Here is a 19,249-nt window from a genome sequence, read left to right as displayed (position 1 = left end):
GTTTTAGGATGTTTATTGGTAGAGACCACTCCCTAGGTTCAACAATTGGATGCTCCAGAGATTATGATGATGGGTGGGCACATAAATAATGTGGGCGACGTGTCAGCTAAATCTGGGTGGATCGACACGCATGAGGCCGGTTAATCCTCCTAATGAATCTTCTAGTTGGGTAATTTCTCTCCTTCTCTCCCTATTTCAAATCTCACTGGCTCTTTTTCTTGACTTACTATGGGGATGGGACATCTCTCACAATCTCCATCATTAAATTTTGTTGCCCCATCTCTACTCAAATTGTATTTTGTATCTTGTCCTATCCCCCCCCCCCCGCCCCTACTTGTTTCTCGTATTCGATATCTTCCCCATCTAGGGAAATGGTGACGTCCTTTAAATCTAACTGATTGTATAACCTTTGCTCCTATAGTAAGAAGAGGGATTCCATCTCAAGTATAGGGGTACTAGGCACTTCTTCTCTAATCAAGCAGGGAGGGTGCATGTGGTGAAGAAAATATAATATCTCAAGAGAAAAAATTAAGGCCAATTTGGACATTGCGACTGGTAGAAAGAGATATTTTATTGCGGTGCTTAGAGCAATGCATAGCCCTGGTCTAGTTCCCAAATTATTTTTCTCTCTTTCAAATTATCAGCGCTTGGTTAGCCCTTCCAAAATGCTAGCCTTGTGGAGGATGGTACATTCTAAAGACAAAGACATTATTTTCTTACAAGAAACATTGGGGAATGGGGAATTGATAGCAAGGCTCTGGAATATCTACTTCAATGTTGTTTTTTTGTGGCTTCTAATGCAAAAGGGAGATCTAGGAGTTTGGTTGTCGCTTTTAGCCAAGAACCAATGAAGGTTATAGGAACTTAGGCATATGATATGGTTTCGGGAGTCAATATTTTCCCTTGTGAATTGGAGAAGGAACTAAATATGGTCAAGATTTATGGGCCTTTCAAAGAAAGGATTGATATCTAGGATTTGTTGATGTCTCAATCTTTTATGAAAGTTAATAGTTTAGTGGTAGGATGGGATTTGAACTTTTCTATAGGAGCTTCTAAAATTTGGGGTCCTCGCATCCATGTGGACTCCCTATTTAACTATTTTAGCCACCTTCTAGATGAACACAACTTGTGTCATGTGGATTCGATTAAGTATAAATCTACCTAGAGAAATAGTAGAACTGGGGATGCGATTGGTGCCAGACCGATAGACCAATTTCTTATGACATAATCTCTATGGGAAATGAATCCTTTGTTTTGTCAGTGGATTGGGGTGGGGGGTGAATTTTATCACTATCCAATTATTCTTGAAATGAAAGGGGATTTTAATGAACCATGATTCCTTACAACCATGTTGGGGATGTGCCTCACTTTGATGAAAAATCTTAAAAGGGTGAAAAAAACTATGAGTGAGTGGAATAACCTCAAAAGATAGAGGAGGAAAATCTAAAATATGTGTACGAAGAGTTGAAGAGTCTAGAAGCTCCAAATGGATGGGTTGTTATTTGTTGTAGGAATCTAAACAATAGATCATTCGACTAGAGGATGCCAAAATGAGAATTTTGGAAGAAAAGGAGGAGACTTGGAGAAAAAAAAGTAGAGCCATATGGCTGAAGAGTGGTGATGAAGAAATAAAGTTCTTTCAGCAATTTGTTAAGGGGTGTTGAGCACCCAACACTATTTAGGATTTGGATAATTCAAAAGGTGGCAAAGCTTCATTATTTGAAGATCTTACAAAGCTAGGAAAAACCAACTTCAATAACCAATATATGGCCCCTCCTGAGGTTACCATTGCTAATGTAGTCTTACTAGCTCGATCTTTCCCTAGGTTCTCAAGAGCTGAAGACAACTATTGTTTAAGAGAATCAATGACTGAGGTTGAATTACAAAATGTCCTCCACAATTTTCAAAAGGATAAAATCCCTAGTCCTCATAGTTGGTTTTTGAAATCTTTTACGAGGCTTTATGATAACTGGGGGAAGATCTCTTAAGGGTGGTTAGGGACTCTCAACAATCTCATATGATGCCTCATTATTTTAAGTTTATCTTTATTTCCCTCATTTCAAAATCGGATACTCCACATTCCTTTGATGACTTTAGGTTTATATCACTGTGCAACTACACATACAAACTCATAGAAAAAATCATAGCCAATAGGCTAAAAACAATTTATCCAAAAATGTAACTAAGGAAAAATTTACCTTTTTGGAAGGTCGACATATAAATGAGGCAATAAGGGTTTCTCAAGAAGGGTTTCATAATTTAAAATCCAAGAAAATCAACGGATTGGTGATTAAAATCGTCCTTTCTAAATCATATGGTAGAATGAGATAGATATATATCAGATTGCTAATGAACCATCTCGGCTTTGAAGTACCTTTTATAAATTGGGTTATGAGTTGCATAACCATGATACCATTTGTAGTACTAATTAAAGGGCCATCTTTGACTTTTCTCCATGCTCAATGAGGACTATGACAGGGTTTCCCTTTATGCCCCCTATTATTTCTATTGGTGACGGAGGGCCTTGGTTGTGATTTAAAGGAGGGGTGAATTAAGGGGTGTTGTTGTAGTTGATGATATGAACATCACTCATCTATTGGTTGTGAATGATATTTTATTATTTTGTGATGGATCTAGGTGTGACCTAACAACCATCAATGAGGCCCTATCCGTTTTTAAGAAGGCTACATGCATGTAGGGAAAGAAACTCCATTGCATGCATATTATCTAAAGTAGGTGGTTTGTAGGTACTAGGCACTTGTAGATGATAATATTTCATAATATTATCACAAACCTTTGATAGAGGGCTTGTAGATGGAGATTTAGTAGGGCTGGCAATAAATCTACATAATTTTTTTTTATCTCTCTCATAAAATTCCAAGTTAACTAGGAGGATATGTATGTAATGTAGTTTTTATTTTCGATGTATCTTTTTTTTTATTGATATATTTTTTGGACATGATAAGGGACTTTTCTTGGCCTTATTTTTTTTTGCATGGTTGTTTAGCCAACTTTTGAATGCATATAAAAATGTAATTTTCTTTTCCATGGTTAAAATTTCAATTTTTCCTCAAAAAAAAAATGAGATTTATCGCAAAGTAGTTATGCATTTTATGTCTTTTTAATTAAACTAATTAACTAATTTTTTTTTATCAAGTGTCATATGAAATGACTTATGGTTTTGATTTTTTTTGGCATGTGGTATGGATAAAGGCCTATGAAATTTAAACTATGTAGTCTACCCCATGAAAGTGCCTAAAGAGACTATGGGTCAAATCCATTTATGCATTAAAAAAAAAAAAATTAAACAATGAAAAATTACACATGGTGTGTGTAGAGAGAGGGAGCCAATATAGATCCATCATAAATATGGATAGATCAAACATAGAGATGAATTAAATCTTTTTACATGTAAACTTGTTTTCAAGTTTTTCACTCTAAAAGAGGTTTTCACATCAACAAATTCGATCTCTCTAGTGAGTTTTCTAGATCCGTGGTTAAAATGGATCTATAGTGGTATTAGATAAACAAAAAATATGTGGAATAACATGTTGATAAAAAGGTAAAAAATGATTCTTTTGAGGTAGATTTGAAAGTGTTAATTAGTAGTAATATGACTCATTAATTCAAATCTAGAGGAGACTAGAGTATGTACACCTTAGTAAATTTCAGTAGTCAAATTACTACTCAAAGATAGGTCTATTATCTCATAAACTAGGTCTCAGCACCCATTTATTGTGTGACTTGGCCATGACCATAAAATTAGAGAAAAAGAAATTGAAAAGAAAACAAATACATTATATTTTTGTCATATTAAAAATAATTATATTATATAATTTTTTATTGATAATTAAATCAAATATATTAATTACGTCGTAAGGCATTCCCTTTTGAAATCAACACCCCTCTGAAGGTACATGTACATTCATGGGCCCTTGATTTAAGTGTTAGATGATTAAAATAGTTTCAACCATCCGATTGATTCTACAGTATTAAATTAGTTACAATTATAAGTCTTGCGACCTCGCTACGCAGCAGGTCGATCGCCCTTGCTCACACTACTTCTTGCTCGGCACCACGCCGCAGGTCAATCGCCCTTGCTCACACTAATTCTTTCTCGACACTACTTCTAGGTGTTGCCTCCCCCTAGCTGGTCACCCAAACCCTCATTCTCATCCTCTGCCACCGCGAAATGTTGCTCTGAAACTTCTCCAGGGTTTTGTGGTTTCTCTTTTGCAGTTTTTCCTCATATCACTCTAGTTTAGTTCTACGGTTTGAAACTTTGGAGAGAAAGACAGTGCCACTCATAGAACTCACAGCAATTGGTGAGCGTCATTTTTCCTCTATTCTTCATGCACAGTTCGACACAATCGCTAACTCTGACATAACATCATGGGCTTTGTTGACACGCAGGGAGAAAGTTGGGTGTTCCCTTGGCGGCAAGATCTTATGCCTTCACCCGACTCATCTTTTTCCCACGGCGATTTGTACAGGTAAATTGTGGCTTAAGCATTGTTGTAATTCCTTCGTTATACTTTCAGGATCTGTGTTTTTATTGTTTGATACTAATTTGCTACTCCTCCGTGTAGGTGGAACTATCTTATCAGTACCCATCTACCGAAACAGGCACAAATCGGTCAAAACTACGCCAACACTGCGCTTATCTCCATGTAGACTCCTAGGTGTGGTCATTCTTGAGACTGCCCAACAAGGGTTTTTAAATCAAGGTTTCTGTTTGTATTTTTGTAAACCCCTGAAGGGTTATATGACTTCTTAGAAACATCTGGTGTATGTAGAAAGACACTCCATTTTATGGAAAGCTGATAAGCTTGATTTCCAGTATTCTAGGTTACTAAACATCCGTATACTTTCATTCTAGAGAAATTTTAATCTTGTTTCTTAAATATCGAACTATGTCGAGGAAACGTATTTCAATCTTTTACCAAATGTTTTTGTCTTTTATATGAAACTGTGTCAGCACTGGCCTTGAACTCTTTTAAATCGTTAATTCTTAATTTTGCTATTATGGTTCTCACGTTAATTAGATAGTTTTCACCCAGTAATGTGAATTTTCTTAGAAGAATTTTGTGTATTTTCGTGTGCTTAAATTACAGTTCCTTGCTTTGTCTATGCACTTATAGTTTTGTTCTTACAATGGCACTTAAGCCCCTTGATTTTCGACTATATGCCTCTTAGAATAGGGACTATTCCCCAGATGTTGTTTAGACAACAAGTTTCAGACCTTCGGAGGGAGGATCCCTCACACACCTGCTAAGGATGTCGCATTCGCAGTGGTCCAATTTTTCAGAGAGGAGGAACATTCCAGAACTATTACATGGTGGATTTTGATCTTCTTTCATCGTCTGCTTGAGCCGATACACATTTATAATTGTGTTATTAATTTCTTTGTATGTTGCAGTACCATGGAGGCACAAACTTTGGGCGGACAAGCGACGGTCCATTCATTACCACCAGTTATGACTACGATGCCCCTATTGACGAATATGGTATGGCAGAGTTTCCCTTGCCAAATTTTAATCGACACTGAAAGAGTGCGAGGAAGGTTTTTCTAAAGGGTGCACCTGGGTTGTATAACGCTGAAAATGAGTTTGGTTCAATTATCCTTCTACAATCATAAATCATAAAGTTAGGAACCATTGTAAGTTTGTCTTTGGATTTTTTCTGTTTATTTGAAACAATATGTATTCCATGTTTATGTTTATGGGATTCTGGTAAAATTGTAAGCAGTGAGGCGACTAAATTTGTATACATTCTAAAACTCCATTCACAATTTCATGAGAATAGACCTAACTAGTTTTCTCCATAAGTAGACCCTGCTTAGTTAAAAAAAAATCGATAAAACATTAGTCTCTATCTCTGTGTAATCACTGTCCTCTGTGATCTTTACAGGGAAGATAACACAGTCGAAGTGGGGGCATCTGAAAGAGTTGCACAAAGCGATAAAACTATGTGAACCTGCTCTAATCTATGGAGACATGAATATCATTTCACTGGGAAAAGGCTTTAAGGTTTGTCATTCAATTGAATAATTTATACATAATTCCATTGTATATAATCGTTTAACCCTTGCAAGGGAGTGTCGTTCTAAAAGTTGTTGAGATGGAAACTAATGACACTTTTAGGCATCAAACTTACCCTGAATATGCAGGCAGCGTATATTCTACCAAGAATTCTGGTGTTTGTGATGCCTTCCTTAGCAACGTCCACAGTAAGCAGGATGCAACCATGCGATTCAATGGGATATCTTATAATCTACCTGTTTGGTCTGTCAGTCTCTTGCCTGACTGCAAAAATGTGGTCTATAACACTGCAAGGGTTAGTGATATTTTCTACTGATTTTCATCAGATTAGCTGAGGTGATGATGAAAGTTGTGGGATTATATAGAACCTCTAATTAGATGTGTATCAAATGTTACATATTAGTAGAAAAATTTCCTTAATGGGAATGGAGCAGGTCAACATGGAGTCCCTTCATCCTCTTGGAACATCAAGTGGAGATAGAGGAAAAATATCTGTAAACTGGTCATGGCACAAAGAATATGTTGGAATATGGGGAGAAAACAAATTCTCTGCCCACGACTTGTTAGAGAAACTTAGCACAACTTTAGATAAAAGTGATTATCTATGGTATACAATAAGGTATTCTGAACTTGTAATTAACTTTGCATTTGAGACAAGGGGAGATTATGACACCTTACCCCAAATATTTTTCCAATTAGGAAGTTGGTTTTTATGGAAGTTCACAAATTGTTGTTATAGGATCCTTTCTCAGAAAAAATTCCCAGTAATATCAATTTCATGTCTTCTTGCTTTCTCTAGTTTGTGGTTGTTATCCAGATATATCTTTATAAAGAAATTCCATTCCATATTAATAAGTACTCAAATCTAAGTACTCTGAAGATATGTTAGGACTATTACTTCACGAATTTGTTAGGGTTTTGATTATGTATTTTATCAATACAATATTTATATCCATGAAGATGAACCGTTTTTAAAGAGTGGAAGCCAAACAGTCTTGCATGTGGATAGTCGAGGACATACACTTCATGTGTTTGTCAATGGAAATTTCGCAGGTGAGTAAAATGTTTAACTTTTCTATGTAATTTCTAGAGCAATTCCCTACTGTTGGTTGATTTGGCACACCAGGAAAGTTAATTTCTTAAATTTGTGTTATATGTGAAACTGAATAATTCGATATAGGATTGGATTGATTGATGGGATGTTTAAATTCAGAAAACGATTATGAACACGATGATGATATTTTATAGGATCTCAGACTGGAGATTATTCAAAATGGGGGTTTATGTTTGAGAAGTTGATTGCACTGTAGACTAGAGAGAATCATATTTCCCTACTAAGCATGACAGTTGGATTGTAGGTTCAATTCCATACCTAAACGATTAGAGGATATAAATATTGAAAGCAGAGTTTATTGCTTTTAAATGAGCAGGGACTTAAAAATTTATCTATTACTGAGGCTATCTCAATCAACTACTTTCGTTATGAACTAATGGGAATTGATTTTCTTTTGGTGAATAGAACATCAAATCTTTCTTTGATACATGGCCGACAGGAATAAATGGTCCTGTGAAATTGTTGGGACTTAGAAATGGTTCAACGGATTTGAGCTATCAAACATGGTATTACCAGGTATTTACTGCTAAACTAGGTCATGTTATCCATTTGTTTTTTACCCATTTCTAACCTGGTTTTCATGAGTAATAATCCCAACAAGTTAGTATAGCTAGGAATAATTGCTCTCTGGTCGGTATTCTGATCAAGTTTTGCCATGTGTGTATACTCAATAAAAATTCCCCTTCTAACATTGAAGACTATCAATTTTCCTTTTAATCACAAATAGGTCTGAAGGGTGAATACTTACAACTATATTCAGACACTGGAGCAAAGAAAGTCGAATGGATTTCAAGAGTAAACCCTCCTAAACAAATTGCTCTCATCTAGTACAAGGTAATCAGTGTCTCTGATTCATCTGCAGATATGAAAATCTTCTTCTATTTGGACTTTGTAGAATAGATAGGGGATATCAAACACCTTCAGTCACACACAAAGGCTTTACATCAGTTAAAGTTTGGACTTGATGACGAGGTCATTCCAACCACTATGCCCATACTAGCATAGATTGATCTGTCCTAGTTATAGTGACGGCCAGAGCTTTGCTGATCTTTTTCTTGATGGGACCATGTAGACTAAGTTTAATGCACCTAAAGGCACCAATTCAGTGGCTTTGGACCTAAGTACCATGAGCAAAGGGCAAGCATGGGTAAATGGAAATCATATTGGGTGCTATTTTGTTTCATTGAAGGCTCCCATTGATGCCTGCTCTAATGTATGTGATTACAGAGGCACTTATTACTCATCTAAATGTGACACGAACTATGGAGAACCCACTAAAAAATGGTAACCATTAATTAGAAAAATCATTAGAAATATTCATTCCTAGATAAAGCTTCTTTGTAGATTTCGTAGTACTATACCTCCTCGAGTATGAGGTAAAACTACATCTGGTGTGTACAAATCTATAAAATTAACATGGTAGGTCAACCGTTACCTGAGAGGGAACCTTGGGCTTGGCAGACATAAACCAGGGGATTTTTGTCAGTGGAGTAGCCTTAGTAGGAATCAGTCAGGCGTTTTTTGTAACTATGTTGCGTGCAAGAGGGTTTACTTAAGGGAAACTTCTCCTTACACAGCCTTATCTGTGCTAGCCTAAGAAATTTGCTCGTTCTCCTTTGATAGATTCAACTAATTTTTACCTACTCCATAAAAAAAATTCACACTGATACTAAATAGAATAACTACCTCAATCAAGTACCATGTTCCTCGCTCATGGCTACACCCAACAAGGAATGTATTAGTTATGATTGAGGAAGTAGGTGGTGATCCTTCTAGAATTTTATTCGGGACAAGATATGTTGACATTATCTGTGCCCATGTGTGTCAAGCTCATCCTATTATCAGCTCATTCACATTGCTAGAGCTTCGTCTCCAATGTTCTTCAGGGCAACACATATCATCCATAAGCTTTTCAAGCTTTGGAAATCCAAGTGGGTCCTGCACAAATTTCACCAAGGGCTCTTTCCATGCAATGAATTCAACTTCCATTGTAGAAAAGGTATGCAATTCTTTAATACACTATTCTAATTGAGGGAGATAACTAAAGGTATGCTAACATAATTATTTTTTGTGCAAGCATTCCTTGGGAAGGAGATATGTTCCATCTCTGTTTCTGAAGATTTGTTTGGAATCTTTTGTGCTGACAATCTCAAGTCTTTGGTAGTTAAGGGAGTTTGTAAATATTGATCAACACATCTACTAGGCATATTGCCAAATTAATATGTAAAAATATAACACTCGCTTTAGATAATTTTATATATGGAAGCCTGCAAAAATTATCAATGACACAATCGAAGACATAAAAGTGTATACACAAAGCTTAGCATTTCCACTGAGTCTCAAGTTCAAAAACCAACAGAAAAGAAACATATTGGAGGGAAAAAAATCCTAAAGTTTTAGATTGCACTATACCTCAAATCCTTCCTTCTTTAGAACGATTATGACACTTTTGAAGGTGGTTAGGTGCATCATGACCTTATTTAATCAAATTAGCTTAGTAAGTCAAATGTTATTTGATTATGATAATACCTTCCATTCATGAAAGTAAGTTTATATTCCTTTTAACAACAATATAACCAGGTAAATAGCCTATTATTGAGTTTCTATGTTATCCTCATCAAATGTCAAACCTTCTTGATATGAATATAAACTTCCCAAAAATGGGATTAATGCACAAACAGTCGTCTATCATATCTGAGTCGCTTTTGGCTTGTTATGGGTGCTATTATGTGGATCCCTTTCATTATCTAGATGACTTTTCTTGGTAGATTATATTCTATTTTTGAGAAAGTCCAATTTCTTTCTATATCATTTCTTGCCTGCTAATTTCATCCAGTTGAACTGCATAGTGCACCCTTTAAATGTGTGCCACATTTTTATTTCCTTTGAACAATTCAAACAAATCCACCCTTCTTCAGTTCAATCTCAAAAGGAAACTTTTCACCAGATTTCTTTACATTTTACATTTTTGACTCAGTCACAACACTTTAAGCTGGCTGAACTAGCATAGATTGATTTGTCCTAGTTATAGTAACGACAAGAGCTTTGCTAATCTTTTTCTTGATGGGACCATGTAGGCTGAGTTTAACACACCCGAAGGTGCCAATTTAGTGGCTTTGGACCTAAGTACTATGAGCAAAGGGCAAACATGGGTAAATGGAAATCATATTGGGTGCTATTTTGTTTCATTGAAGGCTCCCATTGATGCTTGCTCTAATGTATGCGATTATAGAGGCAATTATTACTCATCTAAATGTGACATGAACTGTGGAGAACCCACTCAAAAATGGTAACCATTAATTAGAAAAATCATTAGAAATATTCATTCCTAGATAAAGCTTCTTTGTAGATTTCGTAGTACTATACCTCCTGGAGTATGAGGTAAAACTACTTTTGGTGTGTACAACTCTGTAAAATTAACAGGGTAGGTCAACCGTTACCTGAGGGGGAACCTTGGGCCTGGCAGACATAAACTAGGGGATGTCTGTCAGTGGAGTAGCCTTAGTAGGCATTGGCCAGGATTTTGTTGTAACTATGTTGTGTACAAGAGGGTTTACTTAAGGGAAAATTCTCCTTACACTACCTTATTTGTGCTAGCCTAAGAAAGTTGCTCATTCTCCTTTGATAGTTTCAGTGAATTTTTACCTGCTCTAGAAAAAAAATCATACTGATACTAAATAGAATAACTACCTCAATCAGGTACCGTGCTCCTTGCTCATGGTTTCACCCAACAAAGAATGTATTAGTTCTCCTCAAGGAAGTAGGTGGTGATCCTTCTAGAATTTCATTTGGGACAAGATATGTTGACACTGTCTGTGCTCATGTGTCTCAAGCTCATCCTACTGTTAGCTCATTGACATTGCCAGAGCTTTGTCTCCAATGTTCTTCAGGGCAACGCATATCATCCATAGGCTTTGCAAGATTCAGAAATCCAAGTGGGTCCTACACAAATTTCATCAAGGGCTCTTGCCATGCAGTGAATTCAACTTCCATTGTAGAAAATGTATGCAATTCATTAATACAGTATTCTTCAACTTCCATGGTAGAAAATGTATGCAATTCTTTAATACACTATTCTAATTAAGGGAGATCATTGAAGGTCTGCTAACATAATTATTTTTTGTGCAGGCATGCCTTGGGAAGGAGACATGTTCCATCTCTGTTTCTAAAGATTTGTTTGGAATCTCTTGTGCTAACAATCTCAAGTCTTTGGTAGTTGAGGGAGTTTGCGAATATTGATCAATGCATCTACTAGGCATATTTCCAAATAAATACGTAAAAATATAGCACTCGCTTTAGATAATTTTATATATGGAAGCCTGCAAAAATGAGCAATGACACAATTGAAGACATAAAAGTGTATACACAAAGCTTAACATCTCCACAGAGTCCCAAGTTCAAAAACTAACAGAAAAAAACATATTGGAGGGAAAAAAATCCTGAAGTTTCAGATTGCATTATACCTCAAATCATTCCTTCTTTAGAACGATTATGACACTGTTGAAGGCGGTTAGGTGCATCATGACCCTTTTATTTAATCAAACTAGCTTTGATAAGTCAAATTTTATTTGATCCTGATAATACCTTCCATTCATGAAAGTCAATTTATATTCCTTTTAACAACAATCTAACTAGGTATATACCCTATTCTTGGGTTTCTATGTTATCCTCATCAAATGTCAAACCTTCTTGATATGAATATAGACTTCCCAAAAATGGGATTAATGCATAAACAATCATCTATCAGATATGAGTCGCTTTTGGCTTGTTATGGGTGCTATTATGTGGATCCCTTTCATTATCTAGATGACTTTTCTCGATAGATTATATTCTATTTTCGAGAAAGTCCAATTTCTTTCTATATCATTTGTTTCCTGCTAATTTCATCCAATTGAACTGCGTAGTGCACCCTTTAAATGTGCGCCACATTTTTATTTCCTTCAAACAAATTCACCCTTCTTCAGTTCGATCTCAAAAGGAAACTTTTCACCAGATTTCTTTACATTTTACATTTTTGACTTAGTCGCAACACTTTAAGCTGGCTGAACTAGCATAGATTGATCTGTCCTAGTTATAGTAACGACAAGAGCTTGTTGATCTTTTTCTTGATGGGACCATGTAGGCTGAGTTTAACACACCTGAAGGTGCCAATTTAGTGGCTTTGGACCTAAGTACCATGAGCAAAGGGCAAGAATGGGTAAATGGAAATCATATTGGGTGCTATTTTCTTTCATTGAAGACTCCCATTTATGCCTGCTCTAATGTATGCGCTTACAGTGGCAGTTATTACTCATATAAATGTGACATGAACTGTGAGAACCAACTAAAAAATGGTAACCATTAATTAGCAAAATCATTAGAAATATTCATTCCTAGATAAAGCTTCTTTGTAGATTTCGTAGTACTATACCTCCTAGTGAAACTATGTTTGGTGTGTACAACTCTATAAAATTAATAGGGTAGGTCAACCATTACCTGAGGGGGAACCTTGGGCCTCGCAAACATAAACTAGGGGATGTCAGTCAGTGGAGTAGACTTAGTAGGCATTGGCTAGGATTTTGTTGTAACTATGTTGTGTACAAGACGGTTTACTTAAGGGAAAATTCTCCTTACACTACCTTATTTGTGCTAGCCTAAGAAAGTTGCTCATTCTCCTTTGATAGCTTCAGTGAATTTTTACCTGCTCTAGAAAAAAAAATCATACTGATACTAAACAGAATAACTACCTCAATCAGTTACCATGTTCCTTGCTCATGGTTTCACCCAACAAAGAATGTATTAGTTCTCCTCAACGAAGTAGGCGGTGATCCTTCTAGAATTTCATTTGGGACAAGATACGTTGACACTGTCTGCGCCCATGCGTCTCAAGCTCATCCTACTGTCAGCTCATTGACATTGCCAGAGCTTCGTCTCCAATGTTCTTCAGGGCAACACATATCATCGATAAGCTTTGAAAGTTTCGGAAATCCAAGTGGGTCCTACACAAATTTCATCAAGGGCTCTTGCCATGCAGTGAATTCAACTTCCATTGTAGAAAATGTATGCAATTCTTTAATACACTATTCTTCAACTTCCATTGTAGAAAATGTATGCAATTCTTTAATACACTATTCTAATTAAGGGAGATCACTGAAGGTCTGCTAACATAATTATTTTTTGTGCAGGCATGCCTTGGGAAGGAGACATGTTCCATCTCTGTTTCTAAAGATTTGTTTGGAATCTCTTGTGCTAACAATCTCAAGTCTTTGGTAGTTGAGGGAGTTTGTGAATATTGATCAACGCATCTGCTAGGTATATTTCCAAATAAATACGTAAAAATATAGCACTCGCTTTAGGTAATTTTATATATGGAAGCCTAAAAAAATGAGCAATGACACAATTGAAGACATAAAAGTGTATACACAAAGCTTAACATCTCCACAAAGTCCCAAGTTCAAAAACTAACAGAAAAGAAACATATTGGAGGGAAAAAATTCCTGAAGTTTCAGATTGCACTATACCTCAAATCCTTCCTTCTTTAGAACGATTATGACACCGTTGAAGGCGGTTAGGTGCATCATGACCTTTTTATTTAATCAAACTAGCTTTGATAAGTCAAATTTTATTTGATTATGATAGTACCTTCCATTCATGAAAGTCAGTTTATATTCCTTTTAACAACAATCTAACTAGGTATATAGCCAATTCTTGGGTTTCTATGTCATTGTCATCAAATGTCAAACCTTCTTGATATGAATATAAACTTCCCAAAAATGGGATTAATGCACAAATGGTCGTCTATCAGATCTAAGTCACTTTTGGCTTGTTATGGGTGCTATTATGTGGATCCATTTCATTATCTAGATGACTTTTCCTGTTATATTATATTCTATTTTCAAGAAAGTCCAGTTTCTTTTTGTATCATTTGTTTCCTGCTAATTTCATCCAGTTGAACTGCATAGTGCACCCTTTAAATGTGTGCGACATTATTATTTCCTTCCAACAAGTCAAAAAAATCCACCCTTCTTCTGTTAGGTCCCTATACTACTAGTGTAACCCCTTATTGTTATTAGTACAACCCCCTTATTATATTGTTCTGCCCATGTAGTCCCCATATTGTTATTATTGTGCCCCATAGAAGCCCACTATTGTTATTATTGTGCCCTTACATTATTATTGTTATGTCGACTCTGATTATATTATGACCCCTTAGACTCCTATATATAGAAAGGAGGTCTTGTCATTTGTATCATCCAAGAATTTTTCATTTGTGTAATGTAAAGGAGGTTGCCCCCTCGAAGAGGCTTATTTCTAAGGCATTGATCTATCTTCTCTATCTTTTTGTGAGCTAGTTTCATAACATCTTCAGTTCGATCTCAAAAGGAAACTTGTCACTGGATTTCTTTACATTTTTGACTTAGCAGAAAGTCTAAAGGTTATATATATCTATATATATATATATATATATATATATATATATATATATATAAGTGATACTATGTTTAGTAAAAATGAATTCAACATTCAAAAAAAAAACAAACATTAGTTTTATTATAGCTTCATCATTGATGAGGAAAGTCTGATATTCATGTCTTCTCCTATATCTTCAATGGACACTTCTAAACAAATAATGCTCTACTTCTTTGGAAAATGGCATTGTCGATTCACATCGTTCTTATCTACTTCATCCTCTGGATGCAACTACTCAGATATTTGCAATCTCTTTGGGCTAAAAGTAATTGACCCGCAAGTTAGTACTTGTTTGGAGGGGCTCAGGTATTTAGCATAAGTGAAGATCAAGAAGGAAGAAGATGTAACATATTGCAATTTTCTATTAGACATTGTGTAAAGAAGCCCTCCTACTTACAAAAGAATATAACCAAAGTTAGAATCAGAATAAAACACTGAGGAGATAGCATGTATACCCTTCAAAAGCAATACATATTAACGCTTTCAACAACTCCTTCATGCATTATTACTAAAGGTCCCAAGCTCCAAAGGTCTACTAGCGATAGGTATGAAGCAGCTGGAGGGGAAAGTGCCAATGATAGTGACTGATCCTCAACAAGATTCCATAAACCACCATGGAATAAACTTTTTTCAATTCTGCTTACATGGGAAAAAATAAAACTGCTAAGCCATTACTCTTCTAGACAAGTCTGTTGCCATACAATATGAGTAAACTAAAAACAACAGGTCACACAACAGAGTGAAGAATGTAACCAATCACAGGGAAAGGTGTAATGAGAGATATTCTTGAAGGATGTTGAAACTATAATTTGAATATATCTCAAGCATCACCTGTGCATAAATCCATGGCTATGAAAATGAGCTACTTCTTTGCACAGTTAATACATACAGCTCTATTAGCAAAGTCCAATATATTCATCATGTCAAAAAAATTTCCAGCATCAACCGTATGAGGAAACACAAAAAATGTTAACCATCTAAATATAGCTACTCTAAAAAAATGCAAACAAAAAAGGACCCCAGTTCAAAACTTAGCCAAATGGAATGGCTCATTCTTCCATCCTGACAGCGAAACTAGAATGATAAACTAGAATGGCTCCTTTATCATGTACCTACCTATACATAGACACTGAAACTAGAATTAAAATAAGCAAGGGCACCTACTAAAGGTGCATTGATATATGTAGAAGGTTCTAATTGCTCGTAACCATTTGGGTCATTAGGAAATCGATCAATGCTCATAATCTACATAATGCAATAAAGACAACCACAAAAATCTATATTTTATTATTATATCTTATATCATATATAAACATGTAAATATCCTAATATCAACATCATGATCATTTGACAACCTAAATATCTCAGATGCTCTATTAGCAAAGTCCAATATATTCATCATGTTAAAAAAATTGCCAGCATCAACCGTATGAGGAAACACAAAAAACGTTAACCATCTCTGCATCTATTTAGATATTCTCATTCCCATGTTGTTATTGTTCCTCAATTTATGCCTTATGGCGTTTCCTTTGCAACATCTAGTTCAAATGCTAGTTATACATCTTAAATATCATTTATTTATTTAGTTAAATTCCATATAAACAGTTATAGCTAGATTTTATGAATGGTTCAAGGTGCATAAAGTTATAAAAATTCAAGAATTATAACCTAGAAAGCAAAACAATTAAATGTATAACATTTATGATTTTATGATGATAAGAATTTCATAGCTGTATCTAATTAATAAATATTTTGCTCGTGATATAATTTTGAGAAAGATTGTGACTTTTAGTTACTTCAAATGTATTTTTTTAATGTAGAAATGAATTTAATGTCTTTAAAAATATTTGGGATTAAAATTCACATAAACTTACACTTAGAAATCTAAAAGATATAGAGTGGGAGCAAAATTGAGTAAATTGTTTTATTTTTTATTTTATTTTTATTTTTCAGAAAAACACTGAAATATTTATTAATTAGACTATTTTATTTGGATATAGTAACTACTAACATAGACTCATTTTAAGTCTGGATCTACCAAGGGTTGAGATGGATCAAATCTCCTAAGGTACAAATTTCTTTTAGAGTGCAAAATTTGGAAAAATAAAGCTTTCATGCTTTTTAATGGTCAAGAGATCCATGCTTAAGACGGTTTTTGGTTAAAACATTTAAAGTAATTTCATTATTCTACATTTGTCCATTTTTAGTGTGTGTAGATCCATTTTTATCACAAATTTAGCAAGTGTTGAGCGGAATCAAACCTCTCAAGGTATAAATATTTTTTCAAGTTTTTTGGTAAAAAAAAAGTTTATAACTCAAGAGATATGATCCTCTAAGCTAAATGCATGATTAAAATGAATTTTAGATTATAAATTACTTTTAAATCATATTCTCCACTAAAATCTTACATATGCAAATCTTATATCAATATAATATAATATTAAATGAGAGTTTTTAAATTATAAATTTGTATTATTCAAAATAATTTTAATCTTTTCATTTTTCCTTAATCTTTTTTAATATTATTAAAAACAAATTATTTTATTAAAAAAAAATCTTAAAATTAAATTTATTAATAAAAAATTAATAATTAACGGTCCTTAAGGCATTCCTCCATAAAAACTTTTCTTGCAATAATACTAGTTTAAAAATAAAATAGCTTGAGCAACTATATACTTCATTATATGTAATAGGGAGAATGACAAACATAAATTTTTATTTTATAGAGCTGAAACTATGTGTACGTTTTCAAAATTTACTTAAAAATGGATTAAAAATTAATTTTATATATTAGAAATTATTTTATTTTTAACTTTTATAAATTAAATTAGAGTTCAAATATATATATAAACAAAACACAGGGTCACTATTAACATAAAAATCTAAAACGAAAGCCATTGATATTACTAAGGTGAAACCAAATCTCCACAGTGATGTGCTTTCAAAACAATTCCGCAATGCGATTGTGATATCTCCCAAACATATAATTTACATAAGTTAAATACATTAAATTTTTTTTCTTGACATCGTTTTATTTACAAGATCAATTAAACAAGTTTACATTGCTATCGGTAATTTCAGTGCTTGTACATAATTAATATAAATCATAATTGGCAATTAACATAGCCTGATCTAGAGGTTGCTTTCACATGGAAGGTTATCCTGGGTTAACGATTCTGGGTTGTATTTATGACTGATGTACTGTTAGTAATTATCTTATTATTCACTTGGTGCCTGGGAATTATACTCCACCATTGATACCATAGAACCTATGTCAGAATATATATTTTCTATATGTTAAAGCTGGCTATGGCTCCCAGCTGGCTCTGCTGATATGTAAGGATGGATTTACTCTTGGTACTTATCTCTGCTCTGCCTATATGTGGCACGAGCAGCCTGCTCTCAGCAGCCCCACTCCTGGGACTTCTCGCCGCATCAACGGAGGAGATTTGGCTACCCAGATCTATGATTAGTCATCTGTCATGGTTTGGCATTACCGCCTTCAGAATTTCTATGCTGCATTTGCTTCCTCACTTATTTTTGGTCTCGGCTCCTTCAAGCTTCTTGTGGCTCCGTGTTCTCGAACTAGTCAAGAAACCTACTGAGTCAAGCAACTATGGCTCTCTCCTCAGATGGAGGACCCGAGTAAGCTTATCTTGATCTGTTGAGATCTTTTTACGGATGTTGTTAATTTCCTTCACTCATCGGATTCAGCCCTTGACACACTGCAGTTTTGTTCCGCTGTAGGATTTACTCTAGGGTGCCAGAGTCCGCCATTGCTGCAGTAAGACAGTCAAACCCTCTCCAGGCTTCATCGCTCGAGGGCTTTCCGGGTAAGAGAGATCTCCCATGATGACTTTAGAACTGGAAGACTGGGTCCGCTGGTTATTCGGAGCTGGGGTTCCATCCCTAGGCATTTGCTGGAGTCTGAATTCTTTTGTTTATTTTTCTTTTAGAAAGAGAATTTGGTTCTGTAACAGTTTTATGGTATGAGGCCGAGAGCCAAAATAGTCTAGCTTGGTATATATTTTCGAGTTGCTCCAAGGGTTTAGCTTCTCGCTACCGCACCCAAGTTGAGGTCATGTCGGTATCATTCTAATCTGTAGATGTAATTTCCTTTTTCCTTAAGCTTTAGACTGGACGGTTCTGCAGATTAATTCCAGAGATGGAACTTGTTTTCTCGAATTTATCCAACGAGATCTTTTGAAATGTTTGTGTACCAATCCTGATGATTATATCATTTCTCATATTGCCGGTTAAGGGTTTTGTTTCCCCAAGAGAAGAGTTTATCGTAAAATTGTGATGTTGAAATTTTCGCTTGCATGCAGTTATTGTTCACTGTATAACTTAGACAAAGCTTCTTTCGTTTAGCTGTAAGTCGAGATTCTTACATGTCTCTACTGGTCTGCTAATTCATGTTACATACATTTTTTTGCACTGAGTATTACGTTCCTAGGGGTCACATCTAATACAGGGTTTCTGGGTTTCTCATTGATATTTCAGAGTTTCGCTCTAAATTAATTTATGTTTGTTAATTAAATCTTAATGCAATGTGTTAGAAACCCTACCACATTAGAAACTCTACACTCCTGGGTTTAGAAACCCTACCTCTCTCATGCAATTCTCGCGACTTCTGCTAATGTCT

At 35.0% G+C, this 19,249-nt stretch overlaps 1 pseudogene; it reads left to right on the top strand.

Annotated features, from left to right (window-relative positions):
- Positions 1 to 4,392: 4,392 nt before the first annotated feature.
- LOC149196661 (beta-galactosidase 6-like) lies at positions 4,393 to 18,077 on the top strand (annotated as a pseudogene).
- Positions 18,078 to 19,249: the final 1,172 nt, after the last annotated feature.

Source organism: Pinus tabuliformis, chromosome 2_2, assembly GCF_031772625.1.
Source record: "Pinus tabuliformis cultivar Carrire ecotype Pingquan chromosome 2_2, CPIR1, whole genome shotgun sequence".
NCBI lineage: Eukaryota > Viridiplantae > Streptophyta > Pinopsida > Pinales > Pinaceae > Pinus > Pinus tabuliformis.
This window is presented reverse-complemented; position numbering and strand designations above follow the sequence as displayed.